Consider the following 22,171-nt stretch of genomic DNA (forward strand, 5'->3'; position numbering starts at 1 on the left):
ATGGAACACTTTATGGTATTGCCATGATAATGCAGCAATGAATGACGGATGTTTCCACACAAGCAGAAGTCACCAAATGCCTGAGTTTTGCCATGAGCTCAGAATGAAGCCATGCCAGCTCAGTTGATTGTCATACAAGTTCAGTTTGCTGTCATCAAGGTTACAAATAACTGTGTTCAAAGTGGCTGGCAGGAACTCACAGCAGTCCAGTATTTGTCCACCAATAGATTACAGCATTCGTCCTGCAAAGATTGCCACTCACCCTTTGAGCAAAGTAAATTCTCCTTAACTCTGTTTTAAATCTGCTACCCCTTATTCTAAAACTATGACCTCTAGTTCTAGATTGTCCCACAAGTGGAAGCATCCACTCTACACCGACTTTGACAACACCTTTTATCATCTTGTGTACCTCAATTAGATCCCCTCTCATTCTTCTAAACTCAAGAGCGTATAGGCCTAAACTGCTCAATCTCGCTTCATAAGACAAACCATTGCATGGGAATGTTAGAAAAGAAAGAAGACACAAAGAGAATGAGCAACGTAATTAGTTGAATTTTGTATGGTACATTGGATCATTTCTAAATTTGGTTTGAAATGTTTGTTTTGTTGTGGCTTTTATTTAGCATTGTGGCCAAAATGATGTTGTGATGGTCAGTGACAGAATGAATATAAGGGGCAGCACTTAATGGAGGCAGGTGTCGCCCTCATTTCATTTCACTGGCTGGAGGGTCTGCTGAATTAAATGCCAATCGGGGTAACAGCAGGATTTCCCTGGGATCAAGAACCCAGCTGTGGAAGTTCTACCCCCTGGGAGTTACAGGCCCATCAAGTCTGCACCAGCCGTCTGAAAGAACACACCATCTATGCCCACTCTCCCCCCGCCAACCATGTAGGCCCACCTAATCTGCACATCTTTGGACTGTGGGAGAAAACTCTTGCAAACATGGGGAGAATGTGCAAACTCCACACAAGCAGTCACCTAAGGTCAGAATTGAACCCAGGCCCTTGGTGCTGTGAGGCAGCAATGCTAAGCAATGTGCCGCCATATGAGGCCTCAGATTGTGGGTGAGGGATGGTGGAGGGGAGTCACAGGTGAGGTGCAGATGTGAAAGGGCATTGGTTTGGGTTTGGTCACGAGCAAGGGTTTGGGCTAGCTCTTGGTGGCTCAGCCATCTGGTATTGACTTTCTTAATCAGCCACTGAGTGCTTTAAATGAGGGACCATCCTTCAGGGCCCACAACCAATCCCAAAAGGTTTGTTTTTAATGATGAGAAGGATCCATGTCATCACACCTAATTTTACAGCCACTACCTGCCGGGTTCAATTCCAGCCTTGGGTGACTGGGTGGCGTTTGCACTTTCTCCCTGTGTCTGCATGGGTTTCCTCTGGGTGGTCCGGTTTCCTCCCATAGTCCAAAGATCTGCTGGTTAGGTGGAGATACAGGGATGGGATTGGAGAGTGGGCCTGGGTAGGCTGCTCTTTCAGAGGGTCGGTGCTGATTGGCCTCGTTCTGCACTGTAGCAATTCTATGGTTCTGTAGCAATTCTAACCCTTCTGCCCATTATTCTGCATTGGTGCCCTCTAGTTGTTGATGCTCTGGATTGGGAACACTTTCTCACTATTTACCCTGTCCATCTCCCTTAGGATCTTGAATACATATATATTGTCTCCTCCCAGCCTTCCTTTTTCCCAGAAAAAAAATTCCAACTTCTCCAATAATTCCTCATAGCTACAGCTCTTTATCTCTGGAATCATTCTTGTGAATCATTTATGTACTCTCTCCAATGCTTTCACATCCTTCCTCAAGCGTGTTGCCCAGAATTGGAGGCAGTACTCCTGAAGAGGCCTGACTTGTGTCTTATGTAACTTAAACATGGCCTCCTTACACTCATTGCCTCTTTTAATAAACCCTAAGATACTACATGCATTACTAACTTCTCTCTCAACATGCATTGAAATCTTCAATGGCTTATGTACGTATACAGCGAGGTCCATCTGTTCCTGAACATGTTTTACAGTTTCTCCCTTTATTTTATTTTGTCTCTCCATATTCTTCCTGCCAAAATAAATCACCTAACGCTTCTCTGCATTGAGCATCATCTGTCACTGGTCTGTCCAATCCACCAACATGCCTATGTCCTTTCGAAGTTCAAGGCTATTATGTTCATTTCATCTGCAAATTTTTAAATCATGTTCTGAAGACCACAGTCTTGGTCATTAAAATATATCAGAAAGAGGAAGAATCCCAACATTGACCCCTGGGGAACTCCACTACAGACCTTCCTCCAATCTGAAAAACTACTGCATATCACTACTCTCTGCTTCTTGTTACTCAGCCAAGTGCTGATTTGCCCATTAATTCTATTTCTGACATCCCAATCGGCCATCTATTCAACTCCCAAATCTTCTTCACCCTACACCAATTTGCTCACAGCACAGGTTGAGATTATTACCTTTGAAGTCTTTCTTAATTCAGTCCCAAGCGATTTATACTGCCGAAGAAGAACTTGTTTCTAATTCCACCTATGTTTTTGGTAACTCCATAGACCACGATCGCTGGATTCACCCCTCCCACTGCAAGTTTCTCTTCGGCCCAGAGCAAATGTCTCGAACTCTGGCACCAGGCAGTCATCACAACCTTCTGGATTCTCACTCTTGGCTGAAGAGAACTGTGTCTATCTGCTAACTATACTCTCCCCACTACCCTTCTATTGAATGGCCTCCATAATATGATGCACGATGAAAGCCCCCACTTTCATCCATATAAGTTTCAAGCATCTCAAGCTTGTCGAAAAATTGCAAAGGTTGAGGTTCCACCACTTCTACCTTCTGGGTCTCCATACCAGGCTCACTGCAGCCACACTCTCCTGACCCTGACCATTGGCCAAATCAGAAAACCCTATCCTAAGGGAACTGCCTCCTTGTACAAAGTGTCCAGGTAATGTCCCCCCTCGCTGATGTGCGCAGTGTCTGCAGCTCAATCTCCAGAAGAATGACTCCTAGTCGAAGCTCTTCAAGATGCAGAAACCGACTGCAGATGTATTTACCCTGGGATCACACCACCATCCAGAAGCTCCCACATTCTGTAGTCATAACACATCACCTACCCTGCCATCTTTATTAGATAAATTAATTTAGTTTTCATAATTAATTAATATTTAATAAACATTGCTACTCCCAATAATTTTTACTAGTATTACTAAAACTTACTGCAACTAATATGACCTTACAATTACTGAGAAATTACAAGAATTTTGAAGATAAAATAGCTAAATATCCACCACCCAATCATTTATTTGTTTTCCTGCAATGGCATACTTTGGTTTGTCTCAGAACACGGCTGCTCTTCCCTGGAGACTGGACTAGATTGGATAACAATTCTTGGTGCTGCTAACTACCTCTGGGTCCCCCTTTCGCCCGCTCTTCTCGGTGCTGTCGACTACCTCCCGATCCTCTTTGAATCATGCCTGTCAAACACATATGCCATTCTGGTACCGAAGCAGCACCTGGACTGCTGAAAACATGAAAACTATGTAACCAAATTATGTTGCCCATATTCTGTGGTTAAATATTTTTTTCAATTCAACAAAAAGGTCAGTTAGTGGGATTGATAAATTTCAATGGGTGATTTCATTATTATCTCTACCCATACGTATCTAGGAAACTAAGGAAATTCGGCACGTCCACGTTGACTCTTAACAATTTTTACAGATGCACCATAGAAAGCATCCTTCTCTGGCTGCATCACAGTTTGGTATGACAACTGCTCGGCCCAAGACTATAGGAAACTACAGAGAGATGTGAACACAGCCCAGTCCATCACGAGGACCTGCCTCTCATCCATTGACTCTGTCTACACCTTCTGCTGCCTTGGGAAAGCGGGCAGCATAACCAAAGGCCACTCCTATCTGGGTTATTCTCTCTCCCAACTTTTACCATCGGGCAGAAGATACAAAAGTTTGAGAACACGCACTAACAGGTTCAAAAACAGCTTCTTCTCCGCTGTTACCAGATTCTTGAATGACCCTCCTATGGACTGAACTGAAATCTTCACACATCTCTACTGAGTAATATAACACACCATATGCATATCTGGGGCGAAATTCTCCCCCAACGGCGCGATGTCCGCCGACTGGCGCCAAAAACGGCGCCAATCAGACGGGCATCGCGCCGGCCCAAAGGTGCGGAATGCTCCGCATCTTTGGGGGCCGAGCCCCAACATTGAGGGCCTAGGCCGGCGCCGGAGGGATTTCCGCCCCGCCAGCTGGCGGAAATGGCGTTTGTTGCCCCGCCAGCTGGCGGAAATAGCGTTTGTTGCCCCGCCAGCTGGCGCGGAAATGCGGCGCATGCGCGGGAGCGTCAGCGGCTGCCGACAGTTTCCCGCGCATGCGCAGTGGGGAGAGTCTCTTCCCCCTCCGACATGGTGGAGGCCGTGGCGGAGGTGGAAGGGAAAGAGTGCCCCAACGGCACAGGCCCGCCCGCGGATCGGTGGGCCCCGATCGCGGGCCAGGCCACCGTGGGGGCACCCCCCGGGGTCAGATCGCCCCCCCCAGGACCCCGGAGCCCGCCCACGCCGCCTGGTCCCGCCGGTAAATACCGGCTTTGATTTACGCCGGCGGGACAGGCAATTTCTGGGCGGGACTTCGGCCCATCCGGGCCGGAGAATTGAGCGGGGGGTCCCGCCATCCGGCGCGGCCTGATTCCCGCCCCCACCCAATCTCCGGTACCGGAGACTTCGGCAGGGGCGGGACTCACGGCGGCCAACGGCCATTCTCCGACCCGGCCGGGGGTCGGAGAATGACGCCCCTGATGCCTGTATCTATGCAGTTACATTGTGTATCTAGCATATGTCCTATGTTTTCCATTTATGGAATGATCTGTCTGGACTGTATGCAGAACAATACTTTTCACTGTACCTCAGTACACGTGACAATAAATCAAATCCAAATCCAATCCAAATCCTGTTCTATTCAGAAATTTATCATTTTTTTAAGGAGTTGCTCATACCAGCATCAATAATATCTTAAACATCTGAGTAAATTTTCTTAATGGTGAATAATGCTGATTTTAGAGACTAGTCTGTGGTGACTGTTATTCTATTTTACGATCTCCATAAAGACCAATAACTTTAAAAAAGTGAATTACAGTATCAATTACTAGCTGAAAGAATGATACAGCCATGGGGGTTGGGTGTAGGGGTTTCAGGTGGCATGGAGAGTATGAGAGTCATGTAAGGTGGATGAGTGACATGAAGTGACATAAGTTGGCATGAATGTGGCATGGGGAATCTGTGGGATGTTGTGGAGTGACAGCTGGAGGGATGCCTTTTGCTGAATCTTTAAAGATATATATATCATCAGCAAAGTGCTGGGGAAATGAGGCAGGCCTTCTGTCCAGTCCACCTCTGCACCCGGCAATATGTCCAGGAAATGTGAGGCCAACTTCTAATACACCTCACCCCTCTCTCCAGAATGAAGATCTCAACTTCTTGGTGCCTTCTTCCCAGTTGGGTTTGTAGAGCTGGGAAATGTTCTGTCTCTGCACTTCCGATCCGGGTGCTAAAATCCAGCCCTCAGAGTCTACTCACGGTGAATTAAGAGACTGCTGCCATCCTCCACCATATCTTGCATCATCTTCGCAGTCAAACAACCTAAGCCTTCCTTTGATGTCCAGCAATTAAATCCACCTAGGCTGATTCCCAGGAAAACTGCAGAACAGGACACATGTTTACATTTAAAGCTACAGTTCCAAATGTTACATGTACAAGCCTTACCTGTGGTCAAGGAGCGGCCATATTCAGCTCTTTAGCAGGAATTTCTGTGGGACAAGTAGAAGATTGATTGTGGTGCAGAGCTAGACTCGACATGATGGTGTAAAACAGGGGATGCTGAGTTGGCAGCTTATTTTACATCTCTCATAAAATCAGTGGAAATAAAAATTGTGTGAACTGTCAGATGTTCACTTTGTATTGCCGTTTTTATGCAATCACACAACATTCTTCCATAGTGGACATGCCCCAACATAAATCAGACTGATATTCTTGTTGTTCCTTCTTTGCATATATGTCCATATGTTTTTGTGGTCCACCATAATGCATAATATAGAGTCTTGGGATCAAATAAGAAGTTTAAATAAATGGCTCTATTATTTGCAAAGGTATCATATTGCAGATACATTTCGATCTTGCTTTTCTGATTCAAGCGGTGAGGTAAAAGCACATATATTTCCAAATATCCACATCCATAGATTCGAAGACCAACTAGTAATAAGTGAGACCGCAAATAGAGCAAAACTGCCAGGGGATTTGGACTCTGATTGCTCGGCTTCATGTGGTCCATAGAACTCAGGACCACAGGAACAGGAGTAGGCCATTCAGCCTCTTACGTCTGTTCTGCCAGTCTATTTGAGCACTGTCTGGAAACAACAGATTTCCGGATTTGTCTCAGCTTTTTATTTGTGGAGCTCTTTCATAGGCTGTGCTTGGTATGATTGATATGTCTCCGCTTTCACTAAGCCAGGGATGAAAACAACACCAAAATAAATTGGCATTTTGCAATCAGTAAATAAACCATAAACTCAAAAAATCTTTTGCTATCATTGCTACAGAAAAGGATTAACTCGGAAGGAATTAGAACATAGAACATAGAACAATACAGCGCAGTACAGGCCCTTCGGCCCACGATGTTGCACCGAAACAAAAGCCATCTAACCTACACTATGCCATTATCATCCATATGTTTATCCAATAAACTTTTAAATGCCCTCAATGTTGGCGAGTTCACTACTGTAGCAGGTAGGGCATTCCACGGCCTCACTACTCTTTGCGTAAAGAACCTACCTCTGACCTCTGTCCTATATCTATTACCCCTCAGTTTAAAGTTATGTCCCCTCGTGCCAGCCATATCCATCCGCGGGAGAAGGCTCTCACTGTCCACCCTATCCAACCCCCTGATCATTTTGTATGCCTCTATTAAGTCTCCTCTTAACCTTCTTCTCTCCAACGAAAACAACCTCAAGTCCGTCAGCCTTTCCTCATAAGGTTTTCCCTCCATACCAGGCAACATCCTGGTAAATCTCCTCTGCACCCGCTCCAAAGCCACCACGTCCTTCCTATAATGCGGTGACCAGAACTGTACGCAATACTCCAAATGCGGCCGGACCAGAGTTCTGTACAGCTGCAACATGACCTCCCGACTCCGGAACTCAATCCCTCTACCAATAAAGGCCAACACTCCATAGGCCTTCTTCACAACCCTATCAACCTGGGTGGCAACTTTCAGGGATCTATGTACATGGACACCTAGATCCCTCTGCTCATCCACACTTTCAAGAACTTTACCATTAGCCAAATATTCCGCATTCCTGTTATTCCTTCCAAAGTGAATCACCTCACACTTCTCTACATTAAACTCCATTTGCCACCTCTCAGCCCAGCTCTGCAGCTTATCTATATCCCTCTATAACCTGCTACATCCTTCCACACTATCGACAACACCACCGACTTTAGTATCGTCTGCAAATTTACTCACCCACCCTTCTGCGCCTTCCTCTAGGTCATTGATAAAAATGACAAACAGCAACGGCCCCAGAACAGATCCTTGTGGTACTCCACTTGTGACTGTACTCCATTCTGAACATTTCCCATCAACCACCACCCTCTGTCTTCTTTCAGCTAGCCAATTTCTGATCCACATCTCTAAATCACCCTCAATCCCCAGCCTCCGTATTTTTTGCAATAGCCTACCGTGGGGAACCTTATCAAACGCTTTGCTGAAATCCATATACACCACATCAACTGCTCTACCCTCGTCTACCTGTTCAGTCACCTTCTCAAAGAACTCAATAAGGTTTGTGAGGCATGACCTACCCTTCACAAAGCCATGCTGACTATCCCTGATCATATTATTCCTATCTAGATGATTATAAATCTTGTCCCTTATAATCCCCTCCAAGACTTTACCCACTACAGACGTGAGGCTCACCGGTCTATAGTTGCCGGGGTTGTCTCTGCTCCCCTTTTTGAACAAAGGGACCACATTTGCTGTCCTCCAGTCCTCTGGCACTATTCCTGTAGCCAATGATGACATAAAAATCAAAGCCAAAGGTCCAGCAATCTCTTCCCTGGCCTCCCATAGAATCCTAGGATAAATCCCATCAGGTCCCGGGGACTTATCTATTTTCAGCCTGTCCAGAATTGCCAACACCTCTTCCCTACGTACCTCAATGCCATCTATTCTATTAGCCTGGGGCTCAGCATTCTCCTCCATAACATTATCTTTTTCCTGAGTGAATACTGACGAAAAATATTCATGTAGTATCTCGCCTATCTCTTCAGACTCCACACACAATTTACCATCCCTGTCCTTGACTGGTCCTACTCTTTCCCTCGTCATTCGCTTATTCCTGACATACCTATAGAAAGCTTTTGGGTTTTCCTTGATCCTTCCTGCCAAATACTTCTCATGTCCCCTCCTTGCTCGTCTTAGCTCTCTCTTTAGATCCTTCCTCGCTACCTTGTAACTATCCATCGCCCCAACCGAAACTTCACACTTCATCTTCACATAGGCCTTCTTCTTCCTCTTAACAAGAGATTCCACTTCCTTGGTAAACCACGGTTCCCTCGCTCGACGCCTTCCTCCCTGTCTGACCGGTACATACTTATCAAGAACACGCAGTAGCTGATCCTTGAACAAGCCCCACTTATCCAGTGTGCCCAACACTTGCAGCCTACTTCTCCACCTTATCCCCCCCAAGTCACGTCTAATGGCATCATAATTGCCCTTCCCCCAGCTATAACTCTTGCCCTGCGGTGTATACTTATCCCTTTCCATCATTAACGTAAACGTCACCGAATTGTGGTCACTGTCCCCAAAGTGCTCTCCTACCTCCAAATCCAACACCTGGCCTGGTTCATTACCCAAAACCAAATCCAACGTGGCCTCGCCTCTTGTTGGCCTGTCAACATATTGTGTCAGGAATCCCTCCTGCACACACTGTACAAAAAACGACCCATCTATTGTACTCGAACTATATATTTTCCAGTCAATATTTGGAAAGTTAAAGTCTCCCATAATAACTACCCTGTTACTTTCGCTCATATCCAGAATCATCTTCGCCATCCTTTCCTCTACATCCCTAGAACTATTAGGAGGCCTATAAAAAACTCCCAACAGGGTGACCTCTCCTTTCCTGTTTCTAACTTCAGCCAATACTACCTCGGAAGAAGAGTCCCCATCTAGCATCCTCTCCGCCACCGTAATACTGCTCTTGACTAGCAGCGCCACACCTCCCCCTCTTTTGCCTCCTTCTCTGAGCTTACTAAAACACCTAAACCCCGGAACCTGCAACATCCATTCCTGTCCCTGCTCTATCCATGTCTCCGAAATGGCCACAACATCGAAGTCCCAGGTACCAACCCACGCTGCCAGTTCCCCTACCTTGTTTCGTATACTCCTGGCATTGAAGTAGACACACTTCAAACCACCTACCTGAACGCTGGCCCCCTCCTGCGACGTCAAATCTGTGCTCCTGACCTCTATACTCTCATTCTCCCTTACCCTAAAACTACAATCCAGGTTCCCATGCCCCTATCTTGTCTTATTATCTTGTCTTATGTCACTCCAGCTCCACTGAAGTATTCAGCAATCTGGAGAGCTATGAATAATAATTTTAAAGACTCCCATGGAGAGAGAAAAACAATTAATTATGAAATATTTATTTTTGTGTAAGTGCAAACTGTTATTAGTATTTAGCCCATCTCCAAATGCGACTTAAACAAAGTTTAAATTATGATCCTATTTTTAATGCTAAATTGTTAATCTTGTCAGTCTCTGTTTTTTGAGAAGTCACAGGGAGTTTTTTTACAGCATGGAAGAGGCCCTTTGGTCCATCATGTCCACGCTGGTCACCAAGCACCGATCCACTCTAATCCCATTTTCCAGCGCTTGGCTGTGGAGGCGGTGATGTAGTGGTATTGCCACTGCATGAGTAAACCAGGAACCCAGGCTAATGCTCTAGGCATCTGGGTTCAAATCCCTCCATGGCAGATGGTGGCATTTGAATTCAATAAAATCTGGAATTAAAGTCTAATGATGACCATGAAACCAATGCCGATTGTCGTAAAAATCATCTGGTTCACTAATGTCCTTTAGGGAAGGAGATCTGCCGTCCTTAGCTGGTCTGGCCTACATGTGACTCCAGACCCACAGCAATGTGGTTGCCTCTTAACTGCCCCCTCAAGCGCAATTAGAGATGGGCAATAGATTCTGGCCCATCCAGCGACACCCACATGCCATGAACGAATCAAAAGGAAATGGCCTGTTGCTTTGTATGCTATGGATTTCGAGTGTTCATCTAAATACCTCTTAAATGTTGTGTATCTCCTCTGCACCGTCTCCAATTCAATCACTTCCTTCCTGTAGTATGGTGACCAGGTCTGCACACAGTACTCCAGCTGTGTCCTAACCAGTGTTTTATACAGCTCCCTGCTCTTATATTCTATGCCTTCTTAGCCACCTTATCTACTTATCCTGCTGTCTTCAGGGATCTATGGGCACGCAGCCCAATGGCCCTCTGGTCCTCTACTTCCTAGGGTCCTACCACTCATTGTATAGTAAATGTTTTTTTTGACATAATTCATAATGCTGAAGTGCAAAGGGACTTACTTGGGAGTCCTAGTCCAGGATTCTCTAAAGGTAAACTTGCAGGTTGAGTCCGTAATTAAGAAAGCAAATGCAATGTTGCCATTTATCTCAAGCGGCTTGGAATATAAAAGCAGGGATGTACTTCTGAAGCTTTATAAAGCATTAGTTAGGCCCCATTTAGAATACTGTGAGCAATTTTGGGCCCCACACCTCAGGAAGGACATACTGGCGCTGGAGCGGGTCCAGAGGAGATTCACACGGATGATACCAGAAATGGTAGGCCTAACATACGATGAACGTCTGAGGACCCTGGGATTATATTCATTGGAGTTTAGGAGGTTGAGGGGAGATCTAATAGAAACTTACAAGATAATGAATGGCTTAGATTGGGTGGACGCAGGGAAGTTGTTTCCATTAGCGGGGGAGACTAAGACCCTGGGGCACAGCCTTAGAATAAAAGGGAGTCACTTTAGAACAGAGATGAGGAGAAATTTCTTCAGCCAGAGAGTGGTGGGTCTGTGGAATTCATTGCCACAAAGGGCGGTGGAGGCCGGGACGTTGAGTGTCTTTAAGACAGAAGTTAATAAATTCTTGATTTCTCGAGGAATTAAGGGCTATGGAGAGAGAGCGGGTAAATGGAGTTGAAATCAGCCATGATTGAATGGTGGAGTGGACTCGATGGGCCGAATGGTCTTACTTCCGCTCCTATGTCTTATGGTCTTATGTTCCCTTGCCTTATTAGTCCTCTCATAATGCATTACCTCACACTTTTCGGGATTAACTTCCATTTTCTGCTGTTCGCCCATCCAACCTCCCGACTACACTGTCCTGTAATTTTAGCCTTTCCTCCTCACTATTTCCCACACCACCAATTTTGGTTATGATTTTGTGCCAGCGATTGCTGCGAGGGCAAATGGTGACATGGATGCAAATATCACAGAACACGGAAAACGAGAATCTTGCCGGCAATGCCGGAAGACAATGCCAGGGGGTAATGGCAGGAGACAGTGCCAGAGGGCTATGCCAGAGTGCCGGGGACACTCTGGGCTCCACTGGGTGGTTCTCCTTATCAGTTGGGGGGGGGGGGTTCCCCTTATGTGTGAAAGGGGCTTCTCCTTGTGGGGGTGGGGGTGGGGGGGGTGGGGGGGGGGGGGTTGGTTCGTTGTATCCATGGAAGGGGGTTGATTTCCTTGTGCGTGTGGGGACGGTTCATGTGATTTCCATTGGAGGCCATTCCCACTTGCGAATGTTCTGGGCCTGCCTCACTAGCATGACAGTGTGGGCCATGCCTCCAGACCTTTTCTGCACAGGGTGCTGGATTATCTAGAGAAAAAAGCCAGCTGTAAAGCCAGCGAACTGCACGCCAGCTTTCTCACCTCAGCCTATGTGCAGAAAATGGAAAATTCCACCCTATGAATGAAACTGAGTGCATTACCTTAATTTTCTCTTATTAATGGGAACACTTATGCTTTCTCCTGTGTTTATTGCTTTCAATCTTTTTCTAATCAGGGTCTAAACAAATTAATTTCAGTCACAGCTTTTAACTGGCAGATTAATTCTGCCATTACAATCATCACTATTAAACATTGCAACATTCAGACTCTGCACTGAACAATAAGTGTTGCAGGTTACAAAATGGGTGAGGTGAGAAGACTCCTCCTTCCAAGAGCCTGGCTTGTTAAATTGCAATAGCTTTTATAGTATCTCTGAATTGCTAATATCTATCTCCATGGTCATTATTTTCTGGCATTCGTTTAATTTTATCTTTTTGTAAACATGACCAATTTGCTACTGTCTCAATTATCACATTCCTGAGGGTCATGAATATAAAACTCTATTTGCTTTTTGTAATGGCACTATGGCACAGTGGCTGCCTCACAGTGCCAGGGACATCGGTTTGATTCCCACCTTGGGTGACTGTATGGAGTTTGCACATTCTCCCTGTGTCTGCAAATGTTTCCTCCGGGAGCTCTGGTTTCATCCCACAATCCGAGGATGTGCAGATTAGGTGGATTGGCCATGCTAGATTACCCCAAAGTGTCGTACAGTTAGGTGGGGTTGCAGCGATAAGGTGGGGGAATTCTCCCAGGTTCGGGTGCTCTTTTAGTGGGTTGGTGCAGACTCGATGGGCCGAATGGCCTCCTTCTGCACTGTAGGGCTTCTGTCATTAAACATGGTTGTAAATTCTGAGCATATACGGTTTAAAATGTGTGGGGCAAAATTGAACTCAAAACTTACAGATTGGATAGGATTGGATTTAGTTATTGTCACGTGTACCGAGATACAGTGAAAAGTATTTTTCTGCGAGCAGCTCAAACAGATCATTAAGTACATGAAAATAAAATAAAACAAAAAGAAAGTACATAATAGGGCAATACAAGGTACACAATGTAAATACAGAGACACCGGCATCATGTGAAGCATACAGAAGTGTAGTATTAATCAGGTCAGTCCATCAGAGGGCCGTTTAGGAGTCTGGTAACAGTGGGGAAGAAGCTGTTTTTGAATCTGTTTGTGCGTGTTCTCAGACTTTTGTATCTCCTGCCCGTTAGAAAAAGGTGGAAGAGTGAGTAAGCCGGATGGGAGGGGTCTTTGATTATGCTGCCCGCTTTCCCCAGGCAGCGAGAGGGATAGATGGAGTCAGTGGATGGGAGGCAGGTTCGCGTGATGGACTGGGCTGTGTTCACAAGTCTCTGAAGTTTCTTGCGGTCTTAGGCCGAGCAATTGCCATACCAGGCTGTGATGCAGCCACATAGGGGGCTGGATTCTCCGCCCCGGCGCGCCACATTTCAGGTTTACCCCGCCGGCGGGATTCTCCGCTACGCCGGCTGGTCAATGGTGTTCCCCATTGTGGGGCAGCCCCACATCGTCGAGAATCCCACCGGCAGAGAATCCAGCCCAGGATGCTTTCTATGGTGCATCTGTAAAAGTTGGTAAAAGTTAATGTGGACATGCTGAATTTCCTTAGTTTCCTGAGGCTGTACAGGCACTGTTGTGCTTTCTTGGTGGTAGTGTCGACGTGGATGGACCAGGATAGATTTTTGGTGATGTGTACCCCGAGGAATTTCTGAAATTCTGAAAGAAAAAATACTTTGACATGGAAACAAATGTCAGCCATGAAAAACAACACAATCTGAAATACTCTCTTTAATATTCGATAAAATCAAGATGCAGGAAACATGTTGTGAAGATGGAAGTGGAAAAGTAATAAAGGTCATTATTAGAAGAGAGTATTATCAAGGAAAGATGTTTTCATTCAAACTGAATATCAACTAAAATAACAAAAAAACTGAAGAGCCAGAGACAGGAAAACAAGTTAAAGAAGAAATTCAGCTACAAAATATATTAATAAGTGGAAAATAAAAGGAATAGGAAAGTCTGTTGATGATAGAAATGTGAAGTTAAGAGTACTATAATAGAAGCAGAATAATCATCATTTAAAGGTGTTCCTGTTTAATGCCTTATTTCCCCTTTCTTTATTTTTCAATTATCATTTTTAATCCATTGTGATTAATGGACATGTATCTTCAAGTCAAGCAGTGGAGAGAATGAATAATTCTGAAGTTACAGGAGAGAACACTCTGCTAATCTCTGCTAGTTTGAACAGAAGTTCCAGACTTATTGGCACCAGAGAGGGAGATGGGGTGGGACTTGGGTTGATTGATTGGCTGGTGGTCAATGAATTGGCCAAAAGGCCGTACTCTGCCCGGTAGCAGGTGGTGATTGGATCCTCTCCCAGCAGAATTATTTTCAGAGTCCCAAGGAGCTCAGTTTGACCGCTGGGAGCACAGAAACAATGACTCTCTCTCTCCCCTCTGTGTTTTCTCCAGAAAGGTTGTGAGTGCTGTATTCCTGGAACTGCAGAGAATGAATCTACAGGAAAGCCATTACAGGCTCCACCCAAAGACCGGGGGAGGAGCAGGAATTACTGGGCATGCTGCGCCCATTAGCAGCGCAGCATAATGCTAGCTGTAGATTCCAGGAGATCACACTTCCGGGATCTACCCGGCTTGCCACGCCTCGCGAGATTTAATGTGATTGGGGTCATTGTCTAGCAGGTCTGCTTATTAGAGTGAGACAGCTAGTCTCACTCTAATATGTGTTCCTGAGATCTAACCAAGGCATGAGATCTAACTCCCTTGCCATGGAGAACTTGGGCGAGTGCCATTCAGTGCTGGTCTCCACAAACAGGACCAGGCAGAACGGCACTCATGGGGGTCTCCCAGGGGATTGGAGGCCCCAGCTGCTGGCCCTCTGAGTACAGGTACTCTGTCACTGCTGATTCCACTTGGGTATTCTGGCACTGCCAAGGTGCACTGGTGTCGCTGCCAGGCTAGCACTTTTTGCCCGGCGGTGATTGGGCCAGATTGTGCCCTGTGGGGGAGGTTTGTTCCGGGGAACTCTTTATAGTGAGTTGGGGCTTGAGGGGAGTTTGGGGGTTGCATTGGGGACTCGAGAGATCAAGGCGCCTTTAAGAAATTGTGTTCCAATCTCTCGCTGCACAGAGAAGTTCCGGCGAGTGGAGCTTCTTAGTGCAGAAAACAGGACCAAGTGCAGCCTCAACCCCACTGAAGCCCCGATCTACCTAGATGGTTGTTAGATAGCAGGGTGTTTCTCAGCGCTCCAATCGCCGGGAAATACCCGTCTAATCTCACAGCTAGACTCTGTCACCATTCGTCGGGTGGATCACTCCCCAGGTATCTCTCTCTTTGCAGAAAGGCTGTGAATGTTATATTCCTGAAACTACAGATGTTTGAATGAATATATAGTAAAAACCTTGAACATGAATACAAAGTTTGAAGAGGAATAAGGTCTTGAAAACACCATTCTGAAACAAACTCTTTTTCTCTTTTACTTATTTTTACCCTCTTTCTTCCACTCTGTGTTTGTCTGTATTGTGTGTTGATGTGCAGAGGGTGGGGGGAGGGCATTTGTGTAGAGGTTGGGGGAGCAAGTTAAAGTGGGGAATTAGGAATTACATAGTAGTTAACCAGTTGTATTTGCTGCATATTTCATTAGAGATCTTGTTATAAATAGGCAGTAATTGTGTTTAATCTTACAAACCTGATGACTGTAATTATTGGACAGCCAGGGGCCAAAGACATGGGGTATTTTTCCAAGAATTATTGTTTAATTCGCTTGTGTTATGACTCCAGGTCAGGTTGGGGCTGGAATTGACTGCGCACCAGCCCAGGGGGTCGTAACACTCACTACATAAAAGTGCAGTTTTTCAGAGGCAAGAGAAAAATAGCTGTAGCCACTGGGACACAACGGAAGCAAATCAAAATGGAGAGAAATTTCAGAAAATAATCAAAAAAAGGTAATTTTATTGAGAAATGAAAGAAAATACAGAACATAAATGTTTTAGGTCAAGGTGAGGCAGAGCTTCATAAACTGCACTTGAAGGTTATTTGTATGCGTAATTGGTATTTGTCGAAAAATCACTATATGCGGATTTCCTCGATCATTTGCACCGCATGCTAGTTATGATGACTGAAATGCCACCTGTCTCATGAATATACCTCCATTCCCAAGCATAAGGCAAGATAAAGCACCTTTCCTGCATTTACATAACTTGACACTAAAAATGCTTGGTGCAACTATAACTGACATCACCATTGGTGTTTCGTAGCATTTTAAAAAAAGTTCTCCTTTCTGAGAGCTTCACTGCATTTTCTTCATGGCTTCATGAGCTTTAAACTAACGAGAGACATAAGGAAGAAAGAAATCCTCTGGCACAATTTTTTCCACTGTTTTTTGTTTGCTTGTTTTAGTCAGATTTTATATTCCAGCGTAAGCTACAAAGACTCTGAGGATGTTTTGGTGCAATGTTCATCCGCAGTCATGGTCACAATTTATATGTTATCCGCAAGATGGGCAGTAGATTGGGGTGCATTTTCGAAGTGTCAATATTTTTCTCATTGCCATTGTTATGTGGAGATTTGTATTGGGCCCAGCCCATCAGCTTTGACAAATGGTCATCTGGACTCGAATCATTAGCTCTTTTCTCTCCCTATAGCTGCTGCCAGACCTGCTGAGATTTTCCAGCACTTTCTCTTTGGTTTCAGATTCCAACATCCGCAGTAATTTGCTTTTTTCCATCTGCTTTTTTCTTCACTGTTACAGAAAACATCTTCTGGGCAGATTTCCTTTCTGTTTAAAATGTTTCATCATATAATCGTAGAATTTACAGTGCAGGAGGCCATTCGGCCCATTGAGTCTGCACCAGCCCTAGGAAAGAGCACCCTACCCAAGCCCACATCTCCACCCTGTCCCCGTAACCCAGTAACCCCAGCTAACCTTTTTGGACACGAAGGGCAATTTAGCATGGCCAATATACGTAAACTGCCCATCTTTGGACTGTGGGAGGAAACCAGAGCACCGGAAGAAATCCACACAGACACGGGGCGAACATGCAGGCTCCAAGCCGGGAATCAAATCTGGGAGCCTGGAGCTGTGAAGCAACAGTGCTAACCACTGTGCTACCATGCCGCCCAGATAACTGTCAATCTAATGTGCAATTTTAATTGAAGTTGGTGTTTACCCAGGATACATCATGAATTCCAAAATACAGGAAGTAAACCATAAATTCTCAAACCATTTGGATCTGACTTCCTTTCATTAGTCTTAACAACTGAAATTTCACCATTTTATGATGATTGAACGGGTGTAGTAATAGAATCCAACTTTCCAACCAAACTGCCAGTTAAATGTTTAAGCTGACGCAATATTGTAAAAATGATGGTGTTGGAAGGTTAGTTCATGTTATTGTGGATGAATTAACAGGCATCTTTAGGTTCACTTTTGGAAGATCCAAGCAGTGATGATCCAGTTGAATATCCAGATCGGACAAACACACTTCTGTCTCCTCATTGACGAGGTGGAATTCCCTCACCGCTAGCATGCTAAAATAGCACTGTTGCTTCACAGCTCCAGGGTCCCAGGTTTCATTCCTGCTTGAGTCACTGTCTGTGTGGTCTCTGCACATTCTCCCCGTGTCTGTGTGGGTTTGCTCCGGGTGCTCCGGTTTCCTCCCACAAGTCCTGAAAGACGTGCTGTTCGGTGAATTCTGAATTCTCCCTCAGTGTACCCGAACAGGCACCAGAGTGTCACGACTAGCAGATTTTCACAGTAACTCCACTGCAATGTTAGTGTAAGCCTACTTGTGACAATAATAAAGATTATTATTATTTATTATTAAATATTCATAACGTGTAGCACGCTGGCCAGCCTGCACTTACTGATCTTGGGATGACATTTTTAAAGGGCGCATCCAGCATGCTGATCCCAGCATCCAGAGACAGGCCCCCCATCCCACCCACAATGGAGATGGTGACCCCCTGTTATTCAGGGGAGCACCGCAACACCTCAGCAAAGAAGACCATTCTCTCCCCACTGCGGAAAAAATGGGTCAACACCCACACACCACGCACTCATGAGGGTGACCCGACTGGCCCTGTCAGACTCAAAAAAACATCCATTCATCACCAACCCCTGCTTTCTGTTCCCTAGCTTATTCTGTATCCACTCTGCCACTGCCCCTTAAACCTATAGGTTTCAGTTTTGCTCACTTGCCTATATGTGATATTTTATCAAATGTTTTTTGAAAATTCATATGCCGCATATCATCCACAACAGGGTTTTTCAAACTCAGGGTTGTGTCCCTCGGGTGGGTTGCAGGTGAATATTGGGAGAGTCATGACCATTGGGTGGGTCGCAGGCGAGTGTTGGGAATGTTGTGGAGTGCTTGGATGTGGCATTCCCGTTCGCGGGAAGAAGACTCCAACGGCCGCGACAGGTTTTTAAGAATGCCGGCCACGGGCAGTCCTCGATTGGTTGCAGCGTTTGAGGGGGCAGGGCGGTGTGAAGCTGGGCTGTGTGCTGGTCACCACTCGCGCGCGGGGGGATGGGGACAAGTGCCGTCTGGTGTCCATGTGGGCGGACAATGCTAACGTTGGTGGCCCCAGCTTTGAACTCCGTTCTGTTGTTCAACTTCTGCACGCTGCTCAGCTCATCCCCAGCCACCGATTGGCAGTATACGACCTGCGGCTCCGTGGTCAAGCTGCTTAATGGCTGGCACGATGTCCGCTTCCATTCCCACATCGTGAGGTACTGGTCGGGAAGTGGGCTGCAGTCTGTGACTGGGCTGGATGCAGCTACTGGACAGTGAGAGGGAAGCCAAGCCAGATTTGTCAGCCAGGAATACCGATCAAACGAGGCCAGTTAATATGGCTGACACTTGTCAACACTGGAAGAAACCTACCCAATCATCACTTTGTGTCACCACTCTCTGGAAACCAGGAATTCAGTGCTTTTGGTGAGAATGGAGAAGATGATAACTTGGATGTTTGGATAGTGCAATGCAGTGGAACCAGTAAGAAATATTGTGACATTCTATGTGTTTGACAAGTTACTTCATCTCGTCTAAAGTCATAGATTATAAGGTAAAAGCAAGACTGTACTTTTTTCTATACTTGGTTCAATTTCGAAAGAAATGGGAATATATTTAAAACAAAGTTTGTGTGTAAATGTAAGGCTGCACATGTTCAACTGAAATCGTTTCAATTTTCAGCAGTAAAAAGTCATAAACTTGGAAAAATTAGGTACTGGAAATAAAGTTTCAAAGTAAAAAAAGAATGCCGGCCACGACCGGCCTTTAAATATGAACGATGGAGGGGGTGATTCTCCGATATTGAGGCCAAGTGTTCGTGCCGTCGTGAAGGCCGTCGCATTTCACGACAGCGTAAACAAGGCCCGGGCACGACCTATTCTGGCCCCCACAGGGGGCCAACACAGTGCTACAGCAGTTCACGCCGCTCCAGCGTCCTTACACGGTGCCAAATGGGCACCGCTCCAACCCGCGCATGCGCAGTTGGGCCGCGCCATCCTACGCATGCGTGGGGAACGTCTTACGCATGCCGGCCCCTCACCAACATGGAGCCGGTGTTCTGGGGCCGCGCGCGGAAGGAGGTAAGCCCAGGGGGGGAGAGGCCGGCCCGCCGATCGGTGGGCCCCGATCGTGGGCCAGACCCCATCGGAGGCGACCCCGGTGAAGGAGCCCCCCTACGCTACCCCCCCCCCCCCCCACAGGCCGCCACCCCAGCGTTCCCACAGAGTTCCTGCCGGCAGTGACCAGGGGTGTACGGCGCCGGCGGGAACTTTTCGTGTCGTAGCGGACGCTCGGCCCATCTGGCCGGGGAATCGCTGCTCGCCGGTTCTCCGAGCGGCCCGGTGCAGATCGTGTGCCGCTGGTTTCCGGGTGGTGGGAGAATCGCGTGCGGGGGTCGGGGCGGCGTGGCACGATTCGCACGGCTCCCCGGCAATTCTCCTACCCGGCGTGACGGGGGGGGGGGGGGGGGAGAATAGCGCCCGTAGTCTTTCCGCCAGAGGCAGCGGCAGAGAGAAGGTCACGCACCCGGTACGTACACTGACGCTACTGTGTCCTGTACATCCGTGCTTTGGACGTGAAAACACGGATGAGAGATTCCTCCATTTTGTAGCTGCCAGCAAGCAAGCAACAAGACTATGTGAAGAACTGAAGATGGATTAATTTGTAATAAGGAAGAGAGGGCCAGAGACACAAACAGATTCACAACTGAATCTGCTGGAGAGAGCTTCTCATGAGAGTCCATAGCAGGACAAAGCAGTGCTGGTGTGAGCTGTATACGGGGTCCCTGGGTCTCTGGTGAACAAACAATTAAGAAGAAACTGAAATCGGGAACAAAGCAGTGTAAAGTTGATTTCTTGAGGTATGGTTTTAATTGTGCCAGTGCAAATCAGGATGTAAAGCCCATGTGTGTTATATGCAGGGAAGTACTGGCAAATTAAAGTTTAAAACCCTCAAATTTTCAAAGGTATTTGAAGACTAAGAATGCCGAGTTCAAGGATTTATTTCAAAGGACGGGAACTTAAGTCATCAGCAGAAGTCCTTAGCAAAAATGCAACATTGAATGATGAAGCAAGTGTGACCGTGAGGACCAAGCAGGCTCATCTGTCACATTAAAGGTAAGCAATACTGGTGGGTTGCGAAGGTCGGCCGACATGGGTCCCAAAGGTCCGCTGGTTGGCAAAAATGGGTCCCGGGGAAAACCGTTTGAAAATACTGATCCACATCACCATATCAAACATTTACTTTACTTCATCAAATAATTCAATCAAGGTAGTCATTCCTACTTAACAATCTGTACTGTCTTTCATTCATTAAGTCATATTTTTCAAGTGTCTATTAATTTTGTCTCAGGTCATTGTCTCTAAAATTTTCTCCAGCCACATTAGGCTGATTGGGTATAACTCTCTCCCTTTTATTGTACAGGGTTGATATATGCATTCCACCAGGCCTCTGGCACTGCGTCCCTACCTAAGGAGGTTGGACAAATAGAAAATGGTGCTTTGCAAAAGGAAAAATTCATTTTGCTCCTCTGACATTGTCCCTAATATCTTTAAATCAGCCAGCACCCCAAATTATGTGTATATTTAGTTATTCATGCAAATTAAATATCCTAATAGAAAAATTTTAGCTTCAGAAACTATGCAAGAAATATTTACTTTTCTCCTTAGGATTGATCAAGCCTAATATATACTCATTTAGAATTTGGTTCTAATCCACAATACTTTTGTTTTTAGTCAAAATTGTGTTGATGTGCTACACTATTTTTGGTTCACAGCTTTTCACTGAAGCAGCTGCAATTTCCATAATTATAGAGTGCATAATTGTAGGTTATTTTGTTTGTGCATAGGATTAACCCCTTGACGGACGACACAGTGCGAACTTCACTGGTGTTTCTCAGTAAACACAGGGTGGAAATCTGATGCCAATGCATTAATTGCCTTCAGTGATGGGGCGAAATTTTCCGGTATCGGCGCGATGTCCGCCGACTGGCACCCACAACGGCGCAAATAAGTCGGGCATCGCGCCGACCCAAAGGTGGGGAATGCTCCGCATCTTGGGGGGCCGAGCCCCAACCTTAAGGGGCTAGGCCCACGCCAGACAAATTTCCGCCCCGCCAGCTGGCGGAAAAGGCCTTTGGTGCCCCGCCAGCTGGCGCGGATATGACATCTCCGGGCGGCGCATGCGTGGGAGCGTTAGCGGCCGCTGACGGCATTCCCGCGCATGCGCAGTGGAGGGAGTCTCTTCCGCCTCCGCCATTGTGGAGACCGTGGCAAAGGCGGAAGGAAAAGAGTGCCCCCACGGCACAGGCCCGCCCGCGGACCGGTGGGCCCCGATCGCGGGCCAGGCCACCGTTGGGGCACCCACCGGGGCCAGATCGCCCCCTCCTCTGGCCATTCCCGACAGGCAAAACGTGGTTCGAACCACACCATCAGGAACTCGGCCAGTTGTTCTCGGAGAATCGCCAGGGCACCCTACCCTCGCCGGGTAGGCAACGCGCACGCAATTCACGGTGATTCCCCGGTGGCTGCGTTGCGCCAGATTTCGGAGTCAACGCCCATTCTCCGCCCCCGCGCTGATTGTGATTTTGGCGTGGAGGCTCAGAGAATCCCATGGTATCTGGCAGTTGTAAATCTCACCA

The 22,171-nt window shown here is 46.5% G+C and overlaps 1 protein-coding gene across 2 annotated transcripts in view; it reads left to right on the top strand.

Moving 5' to 3' along the window:
• Positions 1-22,171, top strand: part of prr16 (proline rich 16) — a 364,415-nt gene that overhangs the window by 232,114 nt on the left and 110,130 nt on the right. The gene's annotated exons all lie outside the window — the stretch shown is intronic.

Source organism: Scyliorhinus torazame, chromosome 9 (assembly GCF_047496885.1).
Source record: "Scyliorhinus torazame isolate Kashiwa2021f chromosome 9, sScyTor2.1, whole genome shotgun sequence".
NCBI lineage: Eukaryota > Metazoa > Chordata > Chondrichthyes > Carcharhiniformes > Scyliorhinidae > Scyliorhinus > Scyliorhinus torazame.